Source organism: Rhamphochromis sp. 'chilingali', assembly GCF_963969265.1.
Source record: "Rhamphochromis sp. 'chilingali' genome assembly, chromosome: 19".
NCBI classification, from domain to species: Eukaryota; Metazoa; Chordata; class Actinopteri; order Cichliformes; family Cichlidae; genus Rhamphochromis; species Rhamphochromis sp. 'chilingali'.
In genome coordinates, this window is record NC_137946.1 from 31,615,236 (window position 1) to 31,636,607 (window position 21,372).

Below are 21,372 nucleotides of genomic sequence, written 5' to 3' on the forward strand. Positions count from 1 at the left end.
ACAGTCCAGCAGGAAACTGCAACCAAGCGTCTTTCACATTGCTGCGTAGGAACTTTGCCGACTCTTCTTTTCAGAATTCCTTTAATTTAAGGTCATGCAAAAGCAGCTCCACTGGATTTTAGTCCAGACATCTGCATCTTGGGGATCATCAAGATGTTTTTTGACAAATGTGAGACGAGCCTTTGTGTTCTTTATGCTCTGCATTTTTGTCCCGTCTCTTTCTTATCGTTGGATCATGAACTCTGACCTAACTGACCTAAGTGAGGCCTGCAGTTCTTTAGATGTTGTTCTGGTTCTTTTACGATCTCCTGCATGAGTCGTCAATGCACTCTTTGAGTATTTCGGTAGAACAGCCTCTCCTGGGAAGGTTCACACCAGTTCCAAGTTTTCTCCATGTGTAGATAACGATCTCACTGTGGTTCACTGGAGTCCCAAAGCCTTAAAAATGTCTTTGTAGCCCTTCCAGACTGAGATGTTAGTGGCATTTTTGTTAATCATCTGTTCTTGAATATCTTTAGATGGTGGATTGAGCTTTTAGCCTACTTCTGGGTCTGGCTAGCAAAATTGAACTCAGCTCTCCAAATAATACGTTTAATCACAGTTAATTCATGACCTGGATGAGTCCTTGTGGACAATTACTTTTCCACACTGCTTTTGTTTCCCTTAATGAATGAAATCATAATTAAAACTACACTTTGTATTTCCCCAGGTTATCTTTGTCTAATATTAAGATTTGTTGCATAATCTGAAACAGGCAACTGAGTAAAAAACATGCAAAAAATTTGAAATCAAGAAGGAATCTTGTACTTTTTCACAACCCTGTCTAAGTTACATTTGCATAAAAGTCAGGACCCCAAAGAAAATGGCCTGGAGCATCACAGTTGTCTTCTGCTCGTGTTGCATCTTGCTGCCATCGCTGTTCGCTTGTTGCCTACATACCCCACTCACTCAGTCTCTATTGACTTACTTTGCTTGAAGAGTATACTCATTTTATTCTTTGAATTTGTTGACTAATATGTATATTTGTATATTAATAGTAGAACAAATGATATAAAATAAAAGTGAAATTACGACCAGCCTGCCAGTTCTTGCAGCTTTATAGTCTCTGTTAGCGCTTACAGCACATTTACTGTATGTTCACTCGAACTTGTTTTTCGTGCACCGAGCGTTTGTTTCCTGGGGGAAAACACTCCGATAAATCCAGTGTAAGCAAGCCGCCTTCCAACACCAACAGTTAGATAAACTGAATACCTGGGAATAGAAAGTGGAACATTTATTTTGCCTCTAAATAGCCAGACATTTGTCTCAGGGGTCATTGGAGAATAAACCAAAGACAATGAACCTTTATTGAGTGGACAAACACAAGATTTCAAATGAATGATAATGTTGTTTGTTTCATGCATAAAAGCCACTCGGGGTTTGGTAGCATGCTAGTCAGAATAATGTGTCGCAGTTTATTTTGCAGTTCACTAATGAGACATAACAGGCCATCCCTTAGTCTAATCTGATACAAACATGTTCTGTATTAGCTGTAAACATGCACAGTCATACCCTAATTAGACACCTTGATCATAAATTATGGTGTAATTATGGTCTGGAGCAAGACTTATCGAACTCAACCTTTATAATAGTGAGAAAGACAGAGATCAGAGAAAAATACACTTATTGGGCTTTTAACTACATTTATTTGTAGCTTGTAGATACTTGTAACACTGTAATGTCCACTTTGTTTTCCACCCTGAGATCTGCATTCGACTTCTTCAGAGCTACTATTACAATAAGTTCATCTAATTGCCAATAACCAAAATATTTTTTAATAAAGGCAAAGGGGGAAAATACAAACACTGGAACATTGCACAACAAGTTTTAAAGTAAACTTCTTTTGTGCCTGTGCTACACTCTTGTGGAAGTCTAATTAGTGTCTAATAGTAGACGTGAGCATTCAGAGTCCTGGCGGATTTCCTACAGTAATTTTCTGGTGATATTAGGCTAATGTGGTTGGACAGTGTCATAACCTGTACGGGGGTAGAGTCTCAAATCCACAGGACTCCAAACAACATGCAGGCTATGAGGGACAGGACCTCATGACCTGATGAGGTTTGACTTCAGATTAGTACATTTTTTATCTAATGAGACTCAAATAACCTTGTGATAAATCAAAACTACTGCTAAGTCTAGTAACTCCCTATACTAATCCAACACTACTGTAATCCCAATCTTAGAGAGGGAGCACTGATTCAACCCTTTTGGAAACCAGTTTATTGACTTCTTAAAGCCGGATTGTCAGCTTGTTTCCTGAAGTGCCAAGCAGTGGTGTTTGGTGCCAAAAAATGCTAACAGATCGATACAGCTGTTGAAACACAATAAGGAGTTTTGATGGTGTGAATGTGCTGCTGCTTGGTGATGACATTTCCTGCATACAATTTTTGTTGTATTGCTAAATATTTCACCTAAAACTGGCAGTTTATGCTGCTGTATTTTGTCTGTTTTCACAGTTTGGGAGACTTTTATTTCATAACCATTATCTCATCCTCTGCGCTTCTCTCAGAGGCCCTAGAATGCAATCTGTCATCCAGCAGTGACAGTCACACCCCACAAAGACGGTCTCTTCGTTTCTGACTCAGTGAACCCACGGCATCGGTGCCAAACGACGCTAAACACTGCACCATTTTTCATGCCTCTTCCTGTCCCATTCTCCTCCGTCAGAGTGTTAGCTCATCAGAGCAGCCCCGTCTGCTGCCTGCCAAAACCATCATCTACATCGCCGCACTCCAGCGGAAACACAATCACTGCTTTCTATGGAAAACCAAAGGCCAGCGTATAATAGGAGCAATATGTTTCCCTGCTGTCTGGATGGGGGCGACTGGGAAGATGAGGGTGGTGTGTGAGAAGGAGAAATTCAGTGAATGTAGCAGGATGAGATGGACTGATGTTGTGCTTTCAACTGCGACTTTCAGATCTCCTTTTGAATGCAAAAATAGTTGGACATCCATAATGTTCATTTAAGGGGCACCTACTTTGTTTTTCTTTAGTATCTTTTTATACATAGTTTACAGAGTTTGTACAGTTTTGAAAGTCAATATTTGTTGTGACCACCTTTATTCCTCAGCATCTTTAACCTTCTTTAGATTTCTTTAACCCTTTAAAGCCGGTCGGAGCGGGCACGCTCTGTTTTGCGTGACTATTTTTAAATCCCGGCAGCACTGCAACCACACCAGCTAGCGCAATAATTCTTTTTGCGTATGAAACCGGAGGAGTTGTACTTACATCTTATACCATCAGTTTGTCCTAGGTCACGGTTTCCTTCCACATATGGCTTTGCAAAAACTGCATAAAAAGCACTTGCAGCAACAAAAACATAATATTTCAGAAACACGCTTTGCCGATCCGATCAGCTGTTTGTAACACTTCCTACGACCATCAGCGCGAACTATCGCATGTCCGCCCTGTCCTGCCCGAAACCAGAAGTTACGTCATTTTGCGGAAATGTAGTTTTTTACCATCAGGGCCTTATGAGCCTATACTGGTGTTTTTAAAAGTTATGTTTGACTTTATGACTTTCTGTGTCGTTTCTGGGATGCTGAGGACTCATATTGCACTGCTGGAAATAGTTTATTTTGATGCATATGCTGCTTTTTTGCAAATTTGCATTATAATATTTATTTTCGTTTTTCCTGCAGTATATAAAATTGGTGTATTTCAAAAATAAAACTATGAAGACACTTAAAATAAATTTCCTGTGGTGGGAAACTCGTTTGTGCAACTTTCTTGTATTTACAGTTTTGAGGGATAAGCCTCTCAAATTTCTCTAACTAGAAATATATGTTAATAAAACAAAAACGATTTTACATTTTTTTTGTAGTTTATTGCACTTTTTTGCAATGTATGTAATTACTATGCACTTAATGCAGACAAATTATTAAAATTTGGGCCATAATGGTTGTATTGATGTATAGCAACTTGAAATGCTCCCAAAAATGGCTCCACAACATGTAAAAATATAATATAAGCTCTGGCGGACTTGGTTCTATGGTAGGTCTTAAAGGGTTAAGCAGGAATAGTTCTCCAGAATTATTGAAGGACATCTAAAGCTCTTCTTTGTCTCTGTCAAAGTTATGTCACACTTTTTCAGTATTGTCAGTGTCTGGGCTCTGGTGAGGCCCATCTATGATTCATATAAATCTATGGCATTTTCATAGATTCAGCTGAAGAAAGGAGAGCAAATAATGACAGGCTGGTAGAAAAAAAAGACATTAGTAACAACACTGGTTCATTCCTCAAGTTAGACTCATGACTCATAGGTCAGTGTCGAATGGTTTAACAAACAGTAGAGCATTCCTCTGAAAATGGTCTGGTCCAAGACCAGGACTGAAAAAATTAGAAAACCATGATGCAACAGGGATTTTTTAAGTTTTCTTGAGCGATCCCCGTTTCTTAAGACCACTTGAATAAATTACAGGAAAGCAAAACAGCAGGAAATTAGTGCTGGCTCAAGACTTTTGGACATTACTGTATGTAGAAGTAATCCCTGTAAGCCAAACATCAGGCTTCAGGCTGCTGCTCCCACAGTTTCGTCTACTGTTGTATCTGGTTGAAGTCAACAAGAGGGCATTTCCTTAGCAACAAACCTGAGCAAAGTGAGATAAAGCAGATATGCCCCAACATCCATCTCCATCTGCCTTCAGTGTTTACTTAGGACTAATGTAAAGGCTTTATAAGATAGCCAAAAATGGTTTTAAGCTAGTCTCACTCCCAACTCACAGACTGACACTTCACATCATAAAGCACTGAGTACCACTTTTTGCATAATCTTTCAATATGTACGTAAACCCAGGAGCTCAACATTGAAAAGTATGAAGCATAATGTTTGTCTTTTAAGCCAAACTGTGATTTATGCTTTTATCTTCCCTACCTAACAAATCCTGGCAAGAAGGCTGGTCAGTACCAACCTAAACTGAGGCGCAAAGACGAAAAGTGCTCCCAGACGGAATTCAAACAATTCTTCTTGAGGAAGGTCACGTGATTGTGTCCTGAAGTGGACCTTTGTAGGTTTTTGTTGTTCTCCATCCTGGAAACTGAAGAGTAACTGGTTAAACTGGTATCCCTGTGCCTCAGGAAACCCGGAATACCCTCGGTGTGTTGGCTTTTTTTTCTGCTGTAAAGGAAAGCTCTTTAGGAAGTCAGTAGATTTGTTTTTGTAGAGCGAGTGAAGCAGGTGTTCCCACAAGCACCTGGTTCTGTCAGCATCAGCCAGGTGAGGGGCATCCAATGAGAAAAAAGCATGTCTATAGGCAGGATCGAGAACTCCCTATTTCAGTGGATGAACTTAGGCTCTGCATGTAGGCACAGTTTACGATAAATAAGGACGATTTTTAAATATGAATCATGTGACTAGAAGGAAAATAAAAGAGTAAAAATTAGCACTAGGGTCAAATTGGATGAGTTTCATCAATGCACTCAAAGCAGACTTTTTACATGTTTTGCTTTTAGAGAGAGGTTGACTCAATATTTTATGTCTTACAAACATCACCTGTGAAGACGAAGTAAAAGTCCGTCTTTTTAGAGTGTTTGTTGCCGTCACCTGAAAATAGAGTGGTGCTTTGTTCTTTTGTTCAATTCGAAAAAGCTACTTAGGTTAATACTCGCCTTTTTATAAGCGGTATTTTGGTTTCCATTTCTAAAAAGCCTTTTCCTTTAGGGTCCATCTGCTCTTTCTCCAATAACCTTGTTTCAGTTGCTTCAGTATGTTTCTTTATTAAAGATGGTGGTAAACTAGGGACACTGAAAGCTCATATGGTCACTGCTGGACCACTTGTTGACAACTCAACAGGCAAATGAAATCAAGGTGAGTTGTTTTGAAATTTAAGACAGTCCTGTAAAAGTTTAATCACCTGTTACACTTTACTGCTGATGATTAAATACAGAAAACATTAAAGGACAAAAGGGGGTGAACAGCCTGCACGTGTCATATAATGCTTAGATCCAAGCTTGTGGTCGACATTAACAGGAAGAAGCATCTGGACTGGATTCAAAGGAGCTGTCAGAGAGTCTGTTCTTGGTCATTTTTAGCGCTCTGTGACATCCAGAGGTGAACTTTGTTTTTCAGAATGTGCAGTTTTCTCACACGTGGAGTCTTGATCAGCATAAGGTCACACTGTGGAGAGTAGCTGTCTGTCATACTGACAGACTCTGCTCACTAAGAGGCAACGATGCCTCTATCCTTGTTAGCATCACTGTCACCTGTAGCTCATATCTTAATTATCTGGAAGCCTGTGCTGCACTGTACCTCACACCTTAATAAGCACCTTCTCCCAGATTTCCACTTCTTGGCCACCGTGCCATCGAATTACATCCTACCACCGTTAAAGCTTCATCTTTGTTGACCAGAAACAGCTTCTATTACAAGCTAACCAGATGGCTGGAGCCTGCCGTGGCACAGTGATCATTAACCTGCTGGGCTTCTCTCTATGTACCTTGTCTCGCTTAATTCTAATCTCTTCTCTTGACTCCCGGATGTCAAAACTTCCCCAGGCTATCAAACTCTGAGGCACCATAGGGCAAAGCAGGCGAGAGCTGTCTGTACAGGTTAGTCAGCTCACGAGGGCCGTGCGCTGAAGCGCGTTTAATTAACTTTGTTATGGGCTGTGTACATTTAGCTCTTTGAATTACTTACTGCATTGAGAATGCTACTGAACCCTTGATTTTAGTCTGATGTTGGCTTGATAAATATAAAACGATACTAATATAAAACTGGCGAACCTGACTGTGCAAAGACTTGCAAATTACTCACTAAGTACCAGTGAAACTGTAAAATGTGCAACGTTGACTGGAAATGGAAACAATTCTCCTTAAAAGTAAAGTAAGTAAAAGTTGTGACTTTTGAAATGTGCTGAGCTATTCAGCACAACTTTTTACACAAGTTTCACTAATGCTCTAAGAGTAGGGGTGGGTTTAAAAATTTGATTTCCCAATTCAAATCAATTTTCGTCTGAGGACCGTGATATTGAGTCATTAAATCCTGAATCAACTTTTAAATATAAATGTATTTTGCCAGAATCGCAGGTTAAAGCTCACAAAACAATTTCAACGACCACCAAACAGCTAAAACAGCGAACGAGAACAGCGACACGGATTCAGCACAAAGATGTAAACACAAATTGCGGATCGTTCACACAAGGCCAACATCTCACAGATTCTGATGCTGCAGGTTTTGTCACTCAGACCAAAATTCACTGAACCAGCAGCCAACGAGGATCCAAACTACGCTTCACGTTTGAGAAACATCATCATGAGTTTTCTCTTACTTTTGCTGTTTTGCTTCCACCACAATAAAATCACACTTCATGCACAGCTCTTTCTTTCCGTGTCCTTCAACACCAGTTTTCCATTTCAAATCTGTTCTCTGCATTATCTGTTGTTTACAGCGCTGTCGGCTGCTGTTTTTGTTTTTGTTTTTTCCAAAAAATGACCTCCGACAAGAAAGCCTCATTTCTGCTGTTCAATACAGAAGAAATCTAAACTTTTTAAAATGATACCAAGTTGCAAAACACTTAGTTGTGTCTCTAATAAAACCTCTGTAACTTTGTTCTGCTTCACTTCAGCAGCTTCAGGTAATGTTCATACGTTGATTCATGGTTTTCTTCCGTTTTTGTTCTACTGCAGAATATTTTTAAAGTTATATCTGCTGTAAAAAAAAATCTCCTTCATGTTTTTATTTGTTTTAGCCTCAGTTACTTTGACACAAAGGCATCTGCTGTGATGCTTACACCTCTGAGGAAGTCTAAGTGTCATCGTTGTTTTTATACATGGATATATGGATATGTATTGATAAATGATCAGAATTATAAAAGTTCTGTCTGAATCAAAATTGAATCAAATCAATTATAGAAATCGAAGTCGATACCCAGCCCTATCTAAGAGCAAATGGCAGTTGTTTACAGACGAGTCAGCACATTCCATGCAAAATCAGGGCAACAATGGCAACCTAATACCAGCCGTACAAATCAAACCCTCTCTGCAGCTAATTTTACCTAGCGACAGCATCTTCAGCATCCTCCTGCAAACTGATCGAACAATACATTTTGCTCCTGCAGCACAGACCAGGCTCTACATGTGTGTGACTGAGGTCTAAGTTCAAGTAGAAAACATCTTGATGCGTGCCCAGGTAAATCCCCAAAGTTTGATTCTGTCTCAGCTGACTGCGGGTAAACCAAACAACCTTTGCAAAGCGGATGGCACAACAAGAAGAGCTACCTCGTCAGGCCAGGACTCTGCCGTCTATTCACACCTACAGGCCAGTGGACACTCTTTCAATGATGAGGATGTGCACATCTTGGACAGGGAGGAATGCTGGTTTGAGGGCGGAGCCAAGGAGGCCATTTGAAAAGGGAAAGACCATCTCTGAATTGAGGGGGGTGGGGCCTAAGGGTACATCTTTCACCATCTTACAATGTTGTGATTGCAGCCATTCCCCAACTCACTGTGAATGGTACTCATGGCCATTGATCAGCGGTTGTTGATCAATGGTCATGAGAATTTGCATAATTATGATGAAGGAACTAACCTCCCAGCCCATTGTTCCTTCACTGGGCTGGTTTCAGTCATTATTAGCTGACTGCAGGTTTGAGGAAACCTGCAGTCAGCTGAGACTGAAGACGTCACCTGGATGATGATGAAACGTTTCTCCCACAAAACGCTACGTCCAGATGAACAGAATCAACTTTTGGGGATTCAAGTAGAAAAGGTGAAATTTAGCAGAAAGCTTGCAAATACAGCCGTCAGTGTCAGCACACGCCTGCAATTCAAAGTGCTCACGCTCCAAATAATGCAAATTTAACGTGTTAATAGAATTTTAATAGGTGAATTTTATTTTATTTTTTTAAATAAACTGATATGATTGTAATGAAGAGAAAGTTAGATATTGATACCAAAACTGTTAAAGCTGAGTATTATAACAGGGAAATCAGTTGGGTCATTTTTGGAGCCAGCCTCAAGAGCACATTGATGCAACAGCAGTTTTAGCTCCATTTATTTTTTAACCTCAGAATTTGCCAGTAGTAACAAAAAAATAAAGCTGGGTCTAAATTTTTAAAATTGAAGTTGAAAGAAGTTCACTCAGAGTGTTTAAGAAATAAAAATCTTTGAGGGCTCTAAATGCCAAGTTCAAAGAGTCGGGTCTTCATCCTTTTGTTGCTTAAATCTGGAAAGTGTCCCAGTGTTTACTGAGCTTTGAGTGCTACCTGAATGTGTATAGGTCAAGGTCAAGGTCAAATTTATTTATATAGCACATTTCCAGACAGACGATGCTGCACAAAGATAATCTAAAAATGCCATTAAAAAGAAACAATGTAAAACAATAATAACAACATAAAACAATGACGAGACAATAAAAGAATCAAAACAATAACTAAGACTGTTAAATAAGACCAAAATGTTTGGGTCATAGTGTGTTAAAAGCCGGGCATAAAAATGTGTCTTTAGAAGGGATTTAAATTGATCAAGTGTTTGTGCAGATCTAATATTTAGGGGAAGACTATTCAAAGTCTGGGACCTGCCGAAGAGAAGGCTCTATCACCACGAGATTTGAGATTAGACCGCAGGATGGATAGCATTAATTTTGAGCTAAACCTCATGGTTTTTCCTGGAGCATAAACAGAGAGGAGCTCAGACAGGTAAGAAGGGGCTCAAACATTAAGTGAATTAAAAACAAAAAGTAAAAGTTTAGCCTAAAAGTATAGCCTAATACTATCAGAGACTAGAATTCAAAGCTCCACCTTAATCAGCCTGGGTTTCATAAGTAAAGGTCGATGGCCCCTCAGCTAAAGTCTGATGGCTTGGCCTCCAGGAGCAGAGGCCCGTGTTGTAAGAACTCCAGTGAGGCTACACTTTCCTGCTCTTAAATTAAAACACCAGCACCAAAGACTTTGAACTCAATTTCACTGCAAAATGTCATTCATGTCCCCCCAGCCTTAACCTTTAGATGGTTTCCTTCTGTCTTTAGCCTGAAAATCAGTGACACAGAATCCACAGCTTGAAAATGCTTCTGCGATGATCGCAGCTTTTCTGCTAAAGTTTATTTAATGAAATGATAGCCTCATATTTACATTAAGCTCACATTTGATTTTTTTTAAATTGGTCCCCAGCTCATCGTGATTTTCAAAATTACACAAATACACAGGGTCATCATGTATTTTAACAGTGGAGATGTCTTCATCCCAGGGTTAAACAATCATGTCTCGTCAGCATGGCTCGGTATCAGTACGGCTGCTCCGTGGGACGCTCATGGCATTACCCTTATTATGATTACTGTGCATTTCTGCTTAAATAGCACATCCAGCAGAAAGGCCATCGTAACTCATTAAAAATGCATGTGGAGAAACTTGACTGTCGCAGCCCTGCAAACAGCACCACGGCCGCCTGTTTTTTGCCCCACAAAGCAGCGTTTTCGCTAGAATAGATAAGAGTGGTTTCTGTCAAGCTATGATAGCAGAAATCCCCCTCTAAGCCATATAAATGACTACAACTGTAACTTTTGAAGAAAAAAATAACGGCGTTGGACAAAGTTGAAGGCAGATGACAGAGCTGGAATGTGACTAGCGTGTATATGTTTGAAATCTTCTGGTGGTGAGTGGCAGTTTCTTTGATTGCTTGTGATTTCACATCGCTCTCGGTGATTTCTGTGAGTTCAGCTCGTCAGATAGAAAAAGATGTGCCTCCTGGCAGAGAGAAACGCTAGAAAGGAGAGGAACACAGCAGACCACCGTGAAACTCAAGCAGGGGAAGATGTATATATACTGTACGCTTTTAATAATAGAGTCATAGGTCAAGTACTGATGAAATACTGTATACAGTTTTTATGGTGCACAGCACAAAGCTGGCCAAAGGAAAGCCTCACATGATAGAAATAGACACACAAGTTCGAATTTTAAGTCAGGATTACTTAATCGAGAGTTGTCAAGAGTTCAAGATAACTCCGTTTTACTGTAAGATTAAAACTCTGGCAATGGGGTTTTAGGCTTTTCCATTAGGTGATAGTACCTGGTGCCAGGTATTTTTTTAGTACCAGAGGCAATCCGAAAATGTGATGTCATCAGTCTTCATCTCACCGATTGGCTAGTTAGTGGCATCACTCGATGACTCCTGAGAGCATCTCCTTCTCAAAAATCAAAACCACCATTTTTGAAACTCAGCATCAAGGGAAAAGGCTTCACAAAAAACAAGACTGTGGTCCCCGAGTCTGACAAAAGGCAGCAGGTATACAATCGCAATGACGTCCTCGCTTGTTGTGGCGCTCACATTGCATACAAATAGCATCACCAGACATTCGGCTGCATTACTATAACGACCCCGCCCACATTAGGTTGTACTCCATTGTAATGGTAAACGACTTGAGCTGAGTCACGTCGAGCTGATCCAAATAGGTATTAATGATTCCTTCTGATAAAGATCTCCACACATGGTTCCTACTACAGCATTAAATGACAGAAAAAAATCTTTTTTTTTCATCTTTTTTCATCTGATGTTGAAAAGCCTGGTTTTTTTTTGTTTCTTTTAAATGAGTCCACAGCAAAAAGGTATTTTCTGTGAATTCACAAACTTTCGGCTTTATAATTACAGCAAAGAGATATCAGAGTTTTTTCTGTAATTTTACCTGTTTATTTCTCACAATTTAAGCCCAAAGAGTCGTGCTGATGAATTTCTATCATTTACTACAGGAGCATTTCTTTTATAACATAGAAAAACTGCGATGCTCTGCTGAAATTGCACTTATTTGTCTTATACTAAGATGCCTCAGAGAATAAAAGTCTCAATAAACGTCTTTAAACTCACAGGAAGGAGACTTTCACGTGTCCGACCCACCTGAGATCACATTGCGTTGTATGTGACCCTCAAAGTAAAATGAGTTTAACATCCCTGCGCTAGACTGTACGTAAAGGGTTACCATTAACCTGCATTAATTCAAAGGGCCAGCAGGGGGCGGCTCTGGTTGGTGTAGCTACCCAGCTGGAAAAAAGAACTGGATGAAGAAGTGTCTAAATTTCGATAGCTGTGGTTGCAAAATGACGTCTAGTTCTACAGAGCAGCTCTGATGCTGCGTTTATGGCTCAGTCACTCATTTTGGGTCACACTGACTAAAGAAGTGGATGATGTAACAGCGGCTCCATCTTTTATACTGTCTAAGGTCGCAAAAGCAGTTTGCATAGAATTCTATGAAAAACAGCCCTGCACTTTGATTTCTGACTTCCGAGTCTTTAAGCTTAGTTGCTAATTTCAAGTCTTATTTAGTGCAGCATGGTAATCATTTTATACAGCGTGTCATTACGGCTGTTTTTGTTTTCTTGTTTTGAACAACAGTGACTAACTCGAGGCTTCAAAACAACACAACTCCAAAAGCCAAAGACTTTAAAGTGATTGCATCCATCTTTTACTCACATGTTTTGCTGACATTGATTGAAGGTAGAGATGTAAAACTGCTGTTTCTCCCAGCAAATCTGTGAACATATACAGCGTGGGGTCTTAAAATCCATCTTTTTTGGCAGCTCGTACGCTGCTTTAACCACCGACTGTCATCAGTGGTCTGTTGTCATTAGTTATCATTAATATGACTGTAAATCATTTTTCCAGCCTTTAAGTAGCACAGTTACTATCATCACTCCTGGTTCTCTGCTATGAGGAGCTTGTTGTGCTATTGTGGGAAGTGAAAGCCAGATATCAACTCTGTGCACCTCTGCATTCACAAAACAATCAATTGTGAGCTTGAGAAGTCTTTTATTGCAGGACTCAGGTCCTGCTTTGTTTATAAAAATAATTGGTTTAGAACCATGAAATATATGGAGCGAGGAATATGAGGTAATGATTTTCATCCCAAATGGAAATATGGATTTAGCTTGAAATAAACTACCTCTTTGGAATCCGGCTCATATAAAATCAAATAGTAAAACTAAAGGCCCAACAAGAGATGTTTATGATGTTTAGTCAATTTTCACATAACATTCCTTTGATTATGGATGCTCAGCCACAGGAATCCTGAGCAAGGATGGTCTTTTTGAGGAATCTCTAAACTGCTAAAGGTGGATATGAAGCAGAAATAACAATCAGACTCACAGCTGGAGGAGGAAAACAAAAGAGTAAACAATTGAGCGTGCAGTCTGATTGGAGTTTGAAATAAATAGCTGTATTTATTCATGATGACATCTGTGACACAATCCATATCCAGCCATTTAGACCGACTCTAAAAACCCCGTCGCTGGGCCAGCCTGGGCTCATAATTGCAGGTTTTCAGACGCAGACAGAAAGAGGCTGGGAACGATCCAGACACTCTGCTGTACGGTGCAGAGCGAGTCACATAAAAACATGATGAAAAACAGCCTTCATTATGTATCGCTATGGGAACAATGTACAGAGATGAATCTGGACGGACACACGGACAGAGATTTCGGCGAAACTTGATAGACGCGTGAACGATGGACAAGAAGGCTGAGAGCAGCGCGTGACATGGCCTCTCGTCTGAGCTCGCACAAACACGTCGGCGAGGCCGTTCTCTCATCCATATACACAGAGGAGAATTTATGAAGTGACAGGAAAAGGAACTGAACACACAGATTGGTTTATTTGTTATTCAGATGTTTCTCGGAGGCAGGAGTAATCTAATTGGATGAATTAAACATGAAAAAGGTGGAGCCTGGAGCACAGGGTTTTTAGCTAAGCAGCCGCTGACTGAGCCACACTGCGAGGGGAAAACTTGCAGGGGGGATGTGGGGAAGTTCTGCAGTTTATGTGCAGCAATGTTGGGCAGTGCAAAAGGCTTTTCTTTCTTTTTTTTGTTATGCAGAGAATGTTTCAGTGGTGGGGACCCATAGTAAACATGGCTCCTATGGGCCAGAAGCTTCTGCAGCAGTGCTGTGCACAAGTGCTTTCTGCGCTCCACATGGACATTTTCACTCGTCTGCACTCCTTAGTAGCTCAAGCATTGTAAACCATTGTTATTTGTATTGTTAAACAGTTAAAATTCTTACAAAAATGTTACCAAAAAATTTATTAGTTGATGATGGATATTTTAGAAGCAAAAGACACAGTAAAACATCATGAAGACATTTCAGTACACATGAAACTATTTCATGAACAGATTCCTTCCCTGGGATTTTAAACCGCACTCAAACCTTGCCTCAGGTGAGCACACGATGGTTGAGCTGTAACCTGTTGGCCCCTGTGATGGGAAAGACTCATGCCTTTTTTCACACCTTCGCTCATGTAATGACTCGGGGTGTAACCACCACCGGGATGATCTCCCATTCATCATTACTGCTGAAAGCTGAGCTCATTTCAGGTATTTTTGTAGCGGCTGTCCTCATAGGACCACTTATCTCTAAAAAGCTGCTGTTAATGAGTTTGGGAAAACAAGCATACATCTTGACCTTTAAAGCGGTAATATTAATATTAAATCACAGATTTAATTAAAGGCTTGAGTGGTGTGTGATATGTTTAACTGTCAATGTTTACAGCAGGATTAAACTTTGAATGAAAAATGTGTAATGGCAAAACAGCTGATTCAACTTCGCACCAACCAACCAAGTGAAAGTGCTGGCTGAGATTCTTTAGACAGGATATGACATCATCTCTCTCCGTCGTCAAGGCTTTCCTTGCTAATGTGCTAAAAGAGTTATTGAAAACTTTTTCTCATTGAACTCCATCGTCTCCACATCACACATGTTGGCCAAAGTGATAAGTATCAGAAAACTCATCTATCACTGGTAGATACGTTTCCACACTCAGGATGGCTTGTAGCTGATCTCAGAGCAGCAAAAGCAGAGTCATTGCCTCTCGCTAAATTCCCATCAGGCTTCCTTTGAAGGCTGAAGGTTTGTCCACAAAAGTCTTTGTTAACAGATGGACACATCAGTGAAATGGAGACACACTACAGTTTCCAGTGGGATCCAAGCCAAGCACGTCTTCCAGCAACTATAGTCCATTGCAGCCACAAGATGGGAGCGATATAAAGGATACAAACAGGCAAGAAGTTTTATGGCACATTTCACTTCTGCACGTTTTAATTTTTGTCTATTTTTAGGTGTCTTGCTTGTCCTGATGGAGCATCACCGGGCTACAGTCCCGTCTAAACACTCAGTTTACCACCTTTGTCTAGACTTGTACCTGTATGAAGTTTCTGATGGGGGATAATGCTAATATGCTCATCGCAGACATGCAGCTCTGGTAGCAGGTGGCTGTGAGTACAGGCTGTTTAAACCTACTGTTTACAAGGGGCAAAAACAGCTTTTGGTCAAACTGCTGGCTTGCACCAAGGCCCAGCAAGTTAAATACAAATTGTGTTTGGACTGTGAATCATGCAAAACAACTTGAGTAGAGTGCAAGAATAAAAAATATTGAGTTGGAAATGAGCAGAATAGGTTCCCTTTGGAGAGATTTGTGAACTCGGGAGGTACTGGTTAAACTGGGATTCTTGTTGCTAAAGAGTTGATCGATAGATTCAGACAGATGCTAAAAAAAATACAGAAACTGGTTCCAAAATATAAACTGTGCTGTGATTTCTGATCAAAGCAGTTATGTAACATCAAACAGTGCTGTCTGCTTTAACCCAGAAATGAAATGATCCTGCATGTGCCTGAATCAAAGGTACCTGACTTCAACTACATTTGTCATTTATCTGTTCTTCCTATCTCGACAAATATATCTAAAATCATTCATTTTATGTGTTGTTAGAGCATCTAAACTATTCCCACACATAGTTATTCATGTGTTCAGTTATGTCAAAGATGTTTTTGTTTCATTGTTTCATTTCTTTCACTCTTTATTTATTCATTAGTTGTTACCACAGCAACAACCACTCTTCCTGGGGTCCACACTGGAAAACAGTACAAAACGTTCAAATATCCTCCTGCAGTAAATTACAGAGACACATATGCCAGGAAACAAACTGCAAGCAATTCAAAACAGATAAAGTCTACAGTGTATGTGACAGATGCATAAAAATACCTAATACCATATCATCAGTCCTCGCAGACGTCAGAGCAAAAAGTTTTTATTTTGCTTTAAGAACTTTTCATTTTAACCTTAAAACAGTGACAGTTTGTTCCAGTTTGACTCTGTCCTGTACATCCGTTTTCTTTAGAGCCGGTTTTAGGTGAGTATAATGTGAAATGTTCCATAACAGTATGTCTCGTGTCACGACGGGGCGATCAGCACACACAAACACACGGCTGTTTTGTTGCTTTTTTTATGGTTGTGTAACGCATCGGCAATAGTCAAGTGTTTTTCTGTACCAGCAGCTACCTTAAGTGCTTCGATTGCTCAGTCGGAGCAGTAATGCACAACCTACCTACCAGTCCATTTACCCTTTGCTCACAACTTTTGAGGTGAAATGCTTTCCTTTATTTACTCAGTGCACAAATGGACCTTAGACAACATGAAGCATGGATGCAGTGAGCATGGTAGCAGTTTGACTGCTGCTGCCATGTTTCTTAAAGCCAGAAGAATGAGTGCTATGTCATCAGCAAACACTGTTGAACCTGGTTAACAAACCGCATTCATGAACTACTTTGTGCATACATATATAGGCTAATTAGTTCAAAGTTACAGGCAAATAAAATACTGGCATGTCAACTGAAGCACAAGCTGCAGTAGGTTAGGGTGCTGGGGTTCTTCTTCACTCACTTGGTGCTTATGCACCTCTCTGCATTTAATCATTAGTTATTATTAATCTCTGGCACTCTTCCACACCGTGTCTTTGTCTTGTCTCCTTCCCCTCACCCCAACCAGTTGCAGTAGATGGCCCCGCCTCTCCCTGAGCTCAGTTCTGCTGGAGGTTTCTTCCTGTTAAAAGGGAGTTTTTCCTTCCCACAAACACCAAGTGCCTGTTCGAGGTTTGTCTGATTATTGGAGTTTACGCTGCATTATTGTAGTTTCCTTGTGAAAGCACTGATAGCACGAACATGGCAGAGAGTCTGTGCTCCTGTTATGAAGGAGGAATCTGCAAAGATTTTTGCCAGTTTTTTGCTCCCTTTTGGAGCGAGCCCCTTGTGGCATCTAAGGGAACTGCAGTTTGTGGCCCTTCAACTTTGGTTTCGCTATCAGCCTCTTGGAATTGATGTTTTCAATCAAATAACAGAAAACTAAATTCAGTTATGACATTATTGATCATTTAGTTTATCCTCCAGTGCTCTCCGGCAGCACTGTGCCTACTAAAGCGTATTAGCTGTGACTACACATAAGCAGGTCTTTTCACATGTTTCTTCCACAAATGGCTTCCACCTTCACCCTCGTCACTCTGGCACGCTTTGTTCCTGACTAATCTGGCTTTGAGTAGTTGAACTTTTCACGGTATGCTCCGATAAAAACACTGCTGTAGCTATAGAGAGCTGGTTGTCGTGCTTTCCAGACCCAGGTTCTAGTGTCTTGAACTGGATCAAGTAACACAGTTTCATTATATCAGGATAAAAACCTCGAGATCTCAATTTCAAGAGTCCAAACAAGCTAACATAGATGAGCCCAGTGAATTTGAGTAATTACACGTAAAAGACTCCTGCACACTCCTGATGAAGGTTTGCCTATTGAATGTCTACAGGCTGAAATGTTGTGTTTCTGATATATTAAGACAGAGGTAAAAGGGCAGCGTACAGGGCTCATGTCCTCCTGCCTATGCGCACTTCCTCCCACGCTTCGTCTGAAAGAAGCCGAAGGAGTGCGTGAGCCGTTAAAGTCGAGAATAATTACTACACTGGTCCTTCACATGCACTCAGAGGGAGGTGATGAGAGGAATAATTTTATAAACTGCTGCCAGCGTGCCGAGTGTGAATCCGCAAGAAGTTCAAGTCTCCTGAAAAGTGTGTATTTTCTACACAACTATGAAAATTTACCAACAACACTTTTCAAGAGGATTTGATGCCATCTTAGACATGATGAATAATCTAGTCTAGCTGAAAATTGGCTTCATATGCTTTCATCCTTTTTTGGACTCAGACTTCAGCTCCGCCCACTGACATTTATCTGAAAGACTTCATCTTCTTCTCTGCTTCCACATCAGCTCTGCAGCATGTACCGACTCCATCTATCGCTCCGCTATCTCCACCATCGCCTCTTTTAAACTCTTCTTTAACAATCTGTCTGTGTATGAGATCCTCGCCTCCCCTGCGGCTTTGCCTACGCTGCATCTTCATTATTAGACGGAGCTTCACTGTGTTCCTCCTCTCCTCACCACAAGCCTATTAGGGATTTCCCATTTTATTTATTGATTAATACATCATCAAGTGGAGCTCCGGCAGCAGCCAAGGGACAATAGTGAGGTTCCCCTGCTTTCTGCAGCCTTCATCCCAGCTGCCCACTTAAGATTCTGGACTTGTCTTGCCTGTTAGACAATGATCGCTATTATTCTTTTCTTTCTAGGCAGCGCTTCTAAGAGAGGGTGGCTGCGTTCTCGCCGTGGCTTATGTGAGAATTAAAGGGGAAAAGACAAATATATATATATATATAGATATCAGAATGAGAAATGTAGAAATTACCAGGCTTACAAATGTGAATTTGGAGTGCGGATGTATTTGGAGCTTAACCTTCTTCATGGGCATATAAAAGGATTTTTAACCTCTTTTAATAATAAAAGCACCTTGCATTTTCTTATCAAAGGCGCAGTACTGTGAAGCTCCTGGATGTAACATCAAAGCATGAAGTATTCCCCCAACCTACAAAATCAGTCTCACCACAAACAAGCAGGCAAAGAGAATGGGATCAGTGTGGCTGCGAGGAGAGGGAGGACGAGGGGCGAAAAGAAAGTGGAGCTTTGTAGGAGAAGCTTTGTGAGGCTTTTTCCTCCCTCGCTGTCAGGCCACAGAACATTAAAGTGGAGGAGAGGAATTTGCATTCTGTAAATCGCTCGCTCTTGAACTCACATGGTGAGTCTTGCGCGCGCACGCTCCCCTCTCGGTCTCGAGTCGCTGAAACTTGGGCAGCTGTGATGTTTCAATCCAAAATAAAAGGGAAAAGAATATGAATGCACATGAGTAACTACAACAAACAGGCTCATAAAGTGAAGTGTGCAGAAGCTACACCCACCAAAAGGCAGTGCCAAAAATATTATTAGCTTCACAGAGAGAGAACAAAATATGGAAAATTTGCACTACACCAGTGCTTATCGTGACCTCCCTTTGCCTCTGAAACTGGAGTGCTTCTCCCAGAAACACTCGCCACGGTTGTAAAGTGGATTTCAACTTTCTCTGTGTCTTCTGTCTCTGTCTCCTAACACAGTCTGATGTGAGATGATGTTGAGATGAGCGTGGACCGTATGTCTGTCATGGGAAGTTCATTATGACCCTGAACATATGTATGGGCTTGTTATCTTGCTGCAAAATTAATTTTCAATTCATTCCTGATGTTACAACTATCACAAATATGTCTGAGTAAAATGGAACAGCAGCACAAGCAGCACGTTCTGACCTGCTGTCACACTCAGTGTCACACTGCAGCGCAGTGCGCACGCCTGTAGCACTGCTGTGCAACATGAGACAGAGTTCAATCTGAAGGAGATGCAATGAGACAGCAGGCAAAAGGGCCGCTAAGGGTCGCAGAATGTGTTACTGCTGCAAATGAATCTGTGGTGAAGAGTTCTGCAGATGGGACAATTTGCCTCACAGCCAAGAGTGCTGGAAATCAGGGGGTCAAGGGGCTGTTTGCCCCTCCACTTTTTGGCTCTGTCTTTTTAGCTTAGCTTGTGTCAGTTTGAGCTTTTTTTACGATTTTGCTTCAAAATCTTTCCACATTTTTACATGTCAGTGAGTGTGACTCACCAATTAGCAGCAGTGACTCAGGCTGTAATTGATTGGATTTTGAAACTTCAACTAATAGCAAGTTTATTTTTGGCCCACCGACATCTGACATGACACTGGAGACTCCAGTAGAAAAATGTAAATTTGCAAAATGGAGTTAATTTGAACCAAATAAAGAAAGAAAAGAACCGTGCACAATTATGGTTTTGTCCAGCGCCTTGTTCTGACATCCTGTGTGAGTCACATGACCTGGCCTCAAGCTGAGCATTTCACCATCACCATCCTGGTGTTATGGAACTGGACACGAGTGCAGATCCGACTGAGAAACCAAGGGACGCTGAACACTTTTAGTTTAACTACTTGTGAGTTATAAAGTTTAACAACTTTTAACTGTTTTACTTTCCATTTTTATTCTAATGAGGACTGTAATTTAAAAAAAATCCATAATGTTTTACTGAATAAGACCTGAAACTAATAAATGAGACCAAGAACTCATCAGGTCATCAAAGCTGAGGTCATAGATTAAGGTCGCCATCTTTGGATAGATTTCTATGTCCTCCTGAGGCCTTCCCTGTTTTTCATTAGAACGAATGGCTTTCTCCTGACCATACAGGCTTATTAGTTTTAGACCTACAAGCTATCTTTTATATATCTATTCTATTCAGTCAAGATCCACTGAGGCTGCTGGTCGGCTCAGTCCTGTCTGTCTCAGGTTTTCTCCAAGTACTCGGGCGTCTTCCTTTAGTGTAAAGTACACTGGTGGTGACCCACCTATAGCTTGGTGTCAGCTGGGCTGTATTCCAGTGTCCTAGCAATCAGATAAGAAAGCAGTTTGGGTGGATGCATGGATGTAGTTCTGTGTAATAATACAATAATTCATTCGGTACTTTGGAAAAGGGATTATTGTGCTCTAGGGTGGAGTGCTGGGTGTTTTTCACATTTTTCTGACACTTACTTTACCTTCTAATTGTAGATAAAGTACATAATAACAGAAAAATTATAATAAGCACTTAATTAATTAGACTAATTAAATAAATGGATCAAATATCTGCAGTTACCTTAGGCTAGAACAGAAGTGTGTTAGTGTGTAAGAAATCTGAGAAACCTCTTCTGGCTTCCTGTGCAGATATCCAGACCAACACTTCCTGCTCCGTGTATTGTTCATTGTTTACGAAACTTGATCTTTTTTTTTAAGCGTAACTAAAAGTTAAATTGTTACCAGATGAAAGCTGATACGTTAGAGTTCCGAGTCCTCTGTTCGAGTCCTCACATGAACAGTTTGACAGAGGTTGATCTCTGGGTGGTCTACAAATGGAAAAAGTTCCAGTGCATGGCATTTTGTTCCCTGCCTGCAGATTCTATAAATGCATATAAATATACTTACTAAGTTGATTCTTATTCTAATGACTGGTGGAAAAGTGAAAGTGTGCAGACTGCAGACACAGAAAATCCCAACTCGCTCCATGTATTTGCTCATAAAACACAACAGGGGCAGAACTCTAGATGTAGACAAGGAGGGGTCGTCATGACAACACAACACTCTCAGGCAAGCCCCGCCTCTTTAAACTTCATACCCACATGTGTCTCTGTTTCTAAATCTGGA

General features: G+C 40.6%; 1 protein-coding gene across 2 annotated transcripts in view; it reads left to right on the forward strand.

Moving 5' to 3' along the window:
* sgcd (sarcoglycan, delta (dystrophin-associated glycoprotein)) overlaps positions 1-21,372 on the forward strand; it is a 353,669-nt gene that overhangs the window by 137,038 nt on the left and 195,259 nt on the right. The window lies entirely within an intron of this gene.